Source organism: Mustela putorius, unplaced genomic scaffold, assembly GCF_011764305.1.
Source record: "Mustela putorius furo isolate JIRA1106 unplaced genomic scaffold, ASM1176430v1.1 tig00000569_pilon_pilon_pilon, whole genome shotgun sequence".
NCBI classification, from domain to species: Eukaryota; Metazoa; Chordata; class Mammalia; order Carnivora; family Mustelidae; genus Mustela; species Mustela putorius.
In genome coordinates this window covers 21,332-30,980 of record NW_025421419.1, presented here as the reverse complement: position 1 = coordinate 30,980, position 9,649 = coordinate 21,332, and the positions used below count along the sequence as shown (strand labels likewise).

The window sequence follows — 9,649 nt, the reverse complement described above, 5'->3', positions numbered from 1 at the left end:
AAGAGATGAATCCCATGGTCCTCTCAATTGATGCAGAAAAAGAATTTGACAAAATAACAGCATCCTTCCTGATTAAAGCTCTTCAGGGTATGGTGATAGAGGGAAAATTCCTCAACTTCATAAAATCTGTCTATGAAAAACCCACAGTGAATATCATTCTCAATGGGAAAAAACTGACAGCCTTCCCATTGAGATCAGGAACACAACAAGGATGTCCACTCTCGTCACTACTACTTTTCCATATAGTACTAGAAGTCCTAGCAACTGCAATCAGACAACAAAAAGAAATAAAAGTTATTCAAATTGGCAAAGAAGAAGTCAAACTCTCTCTCTTTGCAGATGACATGATAACTTTACATGGGAACCCCAAAAGACTCCACCCCCAAACTACTAGAACTCATACAGCAATTCATGAATGTAGAAGGATACAAAATCAGTGCACAGAAATCAGTTGCTTTCTTATATACTAACAATGAAAATATAGAAATGGAATTTAGAGAATTGATTCCATTTACTACAGCACCAAGAACCAAAAGATACCTTGGAATAAACCTAAACAAAGAGGCAAAGGATCTATACTTGAGGAACTATAGAATAGTCATGAAGGAAATTGAAGAAGACACAAAAAGATGGAAAAGCATTTCATGATCATGGATTGGAAAAATAAACATTGTTAACATGTCTATACTTCCCAGAGCAATCTAAACTTTAAATGCCATCCCAATCGAAATTCCAATGCCATTTTTCAAAGTGCTGGAACAAACAATCCAAAAGTTTTATGTATGGAAGCAGAAAAGAGACCTTGGGTTGCTGAGGAAATGTTGCAAAAAGAAAAACAAAGCTGGGGGCATCACGTCATGGGATTTCAAGCTTTACTACAAAGCTGTGATCACCAAGAGAGCATGGTACTGGCACAAAACCAGACACATAGACTAGTGGAACAGAGTAGACAGCCCAGATATGGATCCGCAACTCTATGGTAAACTAATTCTCGACAAAGCAGGAAGAAATATCCAGTGGAAAAAAGACAGTTTCTTCAATAAAATGGTGCTGAGAAAATTGGACAGCTATGTATAGAAGAATGAAACTCGACCATTCTCTTACACCATACACAAAGATAAATTTTTAAATGGATAAAAGACCTCAACGTGAAGCAGGAATCTATCAAAACTGTAGAGGAGATCATAAGCAATAACCTCTTTGACACCGGCCACAACAACCTCTTTCAAGACATGTCTCCAAAGGCATGGAAACAGAAGTGAAAATGAACTTTTGGGTCTCCCTCAAGATTAAAAGCTTCTGCAGAGCAAAGGAAACAGTCAACAAAACAAAGAGGCAGCTCACGGAGTGGGAGAAGATATTCGCAAATGACACTCCAGACCAAGGGCTGATATCCAGGGTCCATAAAGAACCCCTCAAGCTCAACCCCTAGAAAAGAGATAGTCATGTCAAAAATTGTGCAGAAGACATGAACAGACACTTCTCCAAAGAAGACATACATGGCTAACAGACACATGAAAAAAAAAAAATTCATCACTAGCCATCAGGGAGATTCAAATCAAAACCACATTCAGATACCATATTACACCAGTTAAAATGGCCAAAATTAACAAGATAGGAAACAACAAGTGTTGGAGAGGGTGTGGAGAAAGGGGAACCCTCTTACACTGTTGGTGGGAATGCAAGTTGGTGCATCCAGGTTGGTAAACAGTGTGGAGATTCTTTAAAAAATTAAAAATAGAGCTGCCCTATGACCATGCAATTGCACTACTGGGTATTTACCCCAAAGATACAGATGTAATGAAAGAAGGGCCATATGTACCTCAATGTTCATAGCAGCCATGGCCACAGTCACCAAACTGTGGAAAGAGAAAAGATGCCCTTCAGTAGATGAATGGTTTAAGAAGATATAGCCCATATATACAATGGAGTATTATGCCTCCATCAGAAAGGACGAATACCCATCCTTTGTATCAACATGGATGGGACTGGAGGAGATTATGCTGAGTGAAATAAGTCAAGCAGGAAAGTCACTTATCATATGGTTCCACTCACTTGTGGAGCATAAGGAATAATATGGAGAACATTAGGAGAAGGAAAGAAAAAGTGAGTTGGGATAAATCAGAGGGGGAGATGAAGCATGAGGGACTGTGGACTCTGAGAATTAAACTGAGGGTATTGGAGGGGAGGGGGTTGGGGAGGTGGGTGGGTGTTAAGGAGGGCACATATTGCATGGAGCACTGGGTGTGGTGCATAAACAATGAATCTTCCCGGGAGCCTGGAAAAAAAAAAAATAAAAGGCATTTTCTCCAAATTTACAATTTGCAAACCTTACTATCACATGCCTGGAGGTCTTTCTACTCTCATTGATCTGGAGGGTATCCTCTCTGCCTCTAGGACATGAACACTTGTTCCATTCCCCAAGTAGGGAGATTCTCTGCTAGGATTTGCTCAACCTTGTCTTCTAGTCCTCTGTCCACCTGCTCAGGGATCCCACCAATTCTGACATTGGAATATTTCATGGCATTATTTATTCCCCTAATTCTGTTTTCATGGCTTCTAAGGTGTTTGTTCCAGGCCTCCTGATCCCTCTTTCCTAACACTTTGTCTTCTAGGTCACTAATTTGATCTTCTGCCTCATGTACCCTAGCTGTTAGAGTATTTAAATTAGGTTGGATCCCGTTGATAGCATTTTTATGTTCTGTCAGATTAGCTCTCACTTCTGCCCTCAGAGATTCTATGTTGCCACTAATGGTTTTCTCCACCCTAGCCATTGTCTGACTAACTGTTGCCCTGAATTCTATTTCCACCATCTTGCTTATGTCCATATCCAATAGTTCTGTGGCAGAGGTCACAGTCTCTGAATTTTTCCTCTGTTGGGGCTTCCTCGTCCGAGTCATTTTGGTGAGAGATTGTTGAGGGGATGCATAGCTGTAGATATCAACCATGAACCAGGCAAGGTACACCCTGGCAAGTTTCAGAATAATCAGAAATCACCACCAAAAAGAAAGAAAAATAAAAAGAACAAGAACAACAAAAAAGAGCAAAGAGAAAAAAAGAAACCCAGACAAATGAGCCCCAAGAATAAGATTTATAACATACAAAAACAAAAATGAACAAAAGACTGATAATAGAAAAAGAAAAAGAATAGGAAAGAAAAACCCTGCAAACTGAACTCCAAGAATAAGATTTATGAAGTACAAAAACAACACACTGAAACATCAACAAAAGTAGAAAACGAGAAGTTGGTTACAAGCTATTGAAGTGGGGGAGGAAGGGTATTTCAGTTCTTCCTGGGTATATCTTGTTAGTTTTGATAGAGATCTCACCATTCCAGAGATATAAGGAAATTGAAACTGGTGTATAGATAGATAGACAGATAGCATTGAATAGGGAAAAAGGATTACCTTGAAGCTTATATATATAGAAAAAAGGAAACAAAAGTATATGTATAAAAAAAGTTTAGTTAAAAAGTTACTATGGAATATGGTGTATTAGACATCTAGTTGAAATGGTAAGTAGGTAAAAAAAAAATAAAACATCAAGAATGATGATAAGGAATTAAAGAAGAAAAGTTGTATCTATGAAATACACAGGCTGTGTGGCAATACTTGGAGTTTACTATATTTTTGCCCATGATGTTGGGCTTTTACAGTTTCATGGGGACCCTGTGGTTGCTGCTGTTCTCTTGTTCTTTCATCTTGTCATCTGGAGGAGGGGTCTGCTGCATTGTTTTTCAGTCAATCAAACTTGGGCTGAGTTGCCCTGCCATTTATCCAGTGGCTGGGGTCTGTGGAAACTGGTTTTTCAGGCTTTGTTCTCTGGGGGTTTTTGTTCTTTGGTGGCTTTTTGCACCTATTCAGAGGTGTCTGCACCAGTGGTTGCCTGAGGCCCCTGGTTGTCTTTGTACCCCTGTGCAACCAAAACTGTGAGTGATACTGGTCTGAGAAAGCCTGGGCCTGGCAGCTGTGGTTCCTGGGACTGCTGATTGGAACTCACCCTGGATGTGCTCAGCCCCAGTGGCAGTGGAGGCAGCAGAGGTGGCTGTGGTAGCCACAGACCCAGGTACTGCCAACTCAAGCCCATGCTGTGGCCTTCCTGGATCGTAGGCTTAGCTTTGCACCTATGGCTATCTTGTATGAGCAATTGTCCCTTAAGCCCCTTTGTTCTGTTTGAGTGCTGTTATCAGTCCCTTCCCTTCTCACTGCCACTGCTCTCTAAGCTATTTCTGGTCCCCAACCACAGAACACTTTCGCATTGGGGTATTATTTTCCAATGGCTCATTTCTGGTGACTCCGTCCCCTTACTGCTTATCCTCTGATACCAGTCCTTGTGTTCCCAACAGCTCTGTGCCTCTCCACTGATAATCCTCTGTCCCCATAGAGATCCAGAAGTGTATAATCTTACATCTCAGGCTGATGTCATGGGTGCTCAGAGTATTCTGGTAGTACCTAGCTCACTTCAGGAGGCCTGTTGAATTAGGTCTCCTACTCCTCCTCCATCTTGCCCCTCCTCCCAGTTTTAGTTTTGATTGGCTTCAAGCTGAGAGAATGTGAAAAGATTGGAAACCTTAGTTTGGAGAACCATAGCCAGATATTTCAGGAAACATTCAGTATCTAGTCTAGTTCATAATAAATGGTATTAAAATCCAATATGTTCAAAAATGTTTTATTAAATCATACTTTTCTCTATGATCACCCTCATTTTATGAAAGATAACCAAATCAAGATTAATTATTTTTTAAAGCAAGTCCAGTTTTAACAAACTTGGTCTATTTATTTATATAATAAGCTCAACAAGAATAGTGATTGACCACATAGATCTTTTTAAAATTTCCATTGTTGGAGCTTTTTATAAGGAATCTCTAGAATGAACAATTTTTGAAAGTTTTTTTTTTAAAGACATTATTTATTTATTTTTCAGAGAGAGAGAAAGAGAGAGAAATAGAGCACAGCACAGGGAGCAGCAGGAAGAGAAGGCAAAGGGAGAATTGAAGCAGGCTCTGAGTAGGAGCCCGATATAGGACTCGATCCCAGAACCCTGGGATCATGACCTGAGCCAAATACAGCCACTTAACTGACCGAGAAACCCAGGCATCCCTAGATTGAACAATTTTAATAGCCTCTTGAGGCCAGAAACCATGCTACATACTTGTCCTCTGGCATGCCTGCAATATCTGTAGATTTGGGAAATTCCACTTCTCGAGGCCTCCCAAATATTCTGAGGTTCCTGCATCTGCCAGGAAGGAACATTCTTTACTCACCTAGTGAGGCTGCTGGGAGCTCTGTGAGTGGGGTGCCAGACTGCATTTCCAAGGGGATTTGTTGACTCCATAAAGTCAACCTTAGTTCTTAAAGCTGTCTGGTCATATATGAATCTATGCATGTCTCTCTCAAATAGGACATTCTAGTCAAAGCCTTGGCAAAATGTTTCCAATGGTGACCTGGTACAAGGAGAACAGATTATTATGGAACTTATGGCAAAAAATTATAATTTGCATTGGAAGAAAGTATACTCAATAGAGTTTCTGAATTTCAGAAGGTTCAGGTAGGGAGAAAAACAAAAGTGCTTCACCAAGTTGTTCCTAAAAGAACAAAAGAACATTTCATCATATTTCTGTATATCATGGATCCCCTATGAGGAAGTTTCCTTAATCTGGAAGAGCTAACATTAGAGAACCAGCAATGTTTCAAATAAGACTCATAAAAAAATATGTCAATTTTTCTCAATTTATTTAGTCCCATATTACTAATTCTTAATCTCTTTGAATGTGGCTTCTTTCCCCATTAGCTCTGGAAATTTTCATTTGTTTTAGTTTTATGATCTTAAAGATATCAGATACCTGTATTTGCCAAAAGACCATTTCATGGGTCTTCTTGAAGACAAAACACATTTTGTAAGAGCATCAGGATAATAACTGTAACTGACAAAAGACTCAAAAATGGACATGGTTAAAGATCTGATGAGAGTTGGTGATAACAGGAGAGTTCAGTATAATGTAGTTGATAAGGAAACCCAGTTCTTTCTGCTACAGAACATTTTCATAATCAGAACATCCAGTGATTACTTTATACCAGGATATAAGAAAACTTTCAGAATTTCATACAGTTTCTAAAATAGTCATAGCATTTACCCCTACAATATAACCTAAGGCTTATCATCAGTTGCTTGACAGTGCTTCCCATGTAATTTAAGATATCAAATAAGTCTAATTAGTAAAATAAAAGACTTCATTTACAATTTCTGTGGAAAGTTTGTTAAAACTCTCAGAAAGCTTTAAAGCACATGTCTAAATAGGATTATGCATCATTATAAAACTTAAACCTGAATTATTTATCTCCCCAAGGTGATAATGAGTGATTCCAAAGACAATTAGGTAGGGTTACATAGTTGTTCGAAAAATTTAGCTCTTTTAATATTGAGAAGTTTTAACTCTCTTAGGTAACCCAAGACCCCATAAAGACAAAACAAAATTTGATTTTCTGGGCAAGTAAAATAAAACAACTTTGTTTACAATCTCTTATCAAGTGCAACAATCCAAGAATATGGTGTCTTTTTCTCACAGAGTAAAGCAGAATTTTAATCATGTGCCAGTGTACCTTTAGAATTTATTTATTTCAACATTTGTCCTGTCCACACATAAAATTCTTTTTTTGATTTGTCTCCTTCAACGATTTCCTTTCACAATCCTTCTGTAGCTCTTTTTGTATTGTCTCCTTCAGATTTGGCCTAAGCCTTTCTCTCTAGACTACCAGTCTTATTTTAGGACAAAATTACATCCCCCACCCCAACAAAATGAATTCCCATGCCTTATATCTTTCTCATCAAAAACACATTTTTCCCCCTGCAAAGTTGCTTTCATTATCTCCATCAGTCTCAATTACATTTGGCAGAATTTTAACACTTAGAAACCTTAGTGTCTAATGAAAACTAAGTAGTAACCAGTTGTGAACTCTGTGTTACACTGGAATTCTTTAGATCTGAAATTTATGGATACATTTACTATTTTGTAAAAATGTGTTTTTCTGTGGTACAATCTTTTGATAAAGCATCAAGTATGTTTACTAATAGATCCAAGTATCCTCAGTGTTCGGTCCCCAATGTTGGGCCCCCCAATAATGGGTCTGTGATTAAAGGAGTGAGACTGATACAAAGTGAAGGTCATGCAAAGCTTTATTTCATGCCAAGCATCAAGAATCAAACCAAACATTTGGGTCCACGCCTCTTACAGAGAGGGCCACCCCTCTCTGCTTCACAGACTAGCTTTTAAGGGCAAAAGCCATGTGGTTGGGCCTGGCCACACACAAATGGCCAATGAAATTGTAACACACAGAGAAAGCTGCACAGTCATGTTAGGTCACACATAAGTGACCAGTTGAATTACAATTTATCCTAGTAGATATTTGAGCCAGCCTATCACCTTGGTCAGAATTGGCGATCAAAAGGAGCCCAAAGGGCATGGCCCATACTTCTTGGTAACTAGGGAGACAGTATGCATCCCCCACTGATCAGATGTCTCCACCTAGCCTGACCCACCCTTGTATTTGGGCTTTGCTACCTGGGGCTGGTTTCTGGAACTTGTTTTTAAGTAAGTCCCCTAGGGGAAGGGGAACAGGGACATTTTAGGGGTTAAATAACAAGGTTATTGTTTAACTGATGGAAGCACTCTGGCTAAATAGGTCCTTATACTCAGCTTCTTTGCAATAATGATTAAGTTTAGATATAGGTAAGGTTCAGTGGGGTAAGGTCCAAAGCCCATGACCAAGAAAGAATTCTTGAGACATCTTTGGTACAAAATGGTGGTTTATTAAATAAAGCACAGGGACTCAACCCATGGGCAGTAAGAGTTGCTGCTCCAGGGTTGTGAGGAGTGGCAGGTTCTGTACCATGAGTGTGGGGAAGGAAAAGGGAGATTTCAATAGAACGTTCATATGCTAAAGAACTTTCATAAGCTAAAAGGGAGGTTTCAATAAAACTTTCATAAGCTTGAGGCCTTGCCATTGTCAAGGTCATTTTTCCCTCTAACAAGGTATTAACATTAAGATAGTAGGGAGATTCCTAAAGAAAGTCATAATATGTCCCACCCAGGAGTGGGGGTGGGAGAAGGTTGCTGGGTGTCAGCTTTTGCTTTGTCCTCAGCCAGCCTTCTGTTCCCTCATAATAGGAAGTCAAAAGCAAGTAAACCTTACTTTAGGAATTAATGATTCAGTATTTTTTCTTATTTGGAAAAGACTTAGATATCCAATGAATTCAATCTGAGTTGTCATCCAAGTAAAACTGTAAAATTTCAGGTTACCAAAGACTGTGAAAGCTATTTTAGCAATTACCCATAAAAACTTTGAGACAGACAAATTTAATCATCATTTGAAACCATTTTTTGTTAAAAATGGAAAGAGATAACATGAGCCTATTTGATCCTCAGCAAACCTTTGTAGAATAAAAGTGTTATATTTAATGTTGGGAACTAATTGAGATAAACATGCTTATCTTAATTAAACCAACAAACTCAAATTAACTTTAATACAGAATATGTTGCACCTATTTCCACTTAAAAGTCAATCAATTTGTTCCCCATTGTCATTTCTTTTCAACCTGGGGTACCTATAGGGAAATCTGAAGTGGGTGGTTTAAGTCCAAGAGGGTGCTGTTTGTTCCCTGATTGTGAGGGCAGGAGAAGCAGGAGCCGATGGGTTGTGGAAGCACCCGGGATGGTATAGGAGCTGGCTGTACAAGGTACACCCATGGTGGTGCAGATACAGGAGGAGGGAGTGGGGGAGGCAGGTGAGGGGAGGGGCTGCCAGCAAGGCTGGAGGTGGGTAAAAGCTCAGACAGAAGGGAACTTCCTTTCTGCCTCTGCTGATGCCATTGTATCCTTGGAAAAGCTTGTAGTGAAGGGGGAAAAGGGGAAAGAAGCAAGTTCTGAAGTTTACCCTTGAGTGCACCCACGCAGTAGAAGATGGAATCCTGGATGCTGTCAATTGTAAGCATTTTCTTCAAGAGACAATCAGTGAATGGAAAAGCTGGGAGTCTTGGTGGAGGGGTTGTAACCATTGAAAGGAGAAAGAGCAAGATCACTGTAGCTCCTGAGGTGTCTTTTTCCAAAAAGATATTTGAAATATCTCACCAAGAAGTATTTGAAGAATAATAATCTACGTGATTGTGTGCACATAGTTGCTAACAGCAAAGAGAGTTGCTAATTGTGTTACTTCAAAGATTAACCAGGGTGAGGAAGTGGAGGAAGGGGATGATTAAAACTCATTTTTCTGGAATATTTCATAAGAGTTCTTGTGTGAAACTTGGGAACCAAAATGGTGTTTTTCCTTCTGTCTCTGCAGTGAGGGTTGACCAGACAATTGAACATTGTAACAATAGAACTTTACTCAAGAGAAAAAAGAAAGAGAGAAAGAAAGACAGAAAGACAGACAAAAAGAGAACTTTACTTAGGCTGCCATTCTCTTATTTGTAATTACTTGTTTTTTTTTTTCCTTCTTGTAAATTGTAGTTATTGTGGTAATAATACCAAAATATTAGTAGAGTTCTTCTAGCCAGAATTGCTAGTGATTTGACCTTGAGCAGATGGATAAGGGTGTGCAGCTGTGCGCTCTGTAGTTTGTCACCATTTTTTTTTAAAGATTTTATTTATTTATTT

General features: G+C 39.1%; 1 pseudogene; it reads left to right on the top strand.

Moving 5' to 3' along the window:
- The first annotated feature begins 8,686 nt into the window (after positions 1–8,686).
- Positions 8,687–9,252, top strand: LOC123392430 (annotated as a pseudogene).
- The last annotated feature ends 397 nt before the right edge of the window (positions 9,253–9,649 follow it).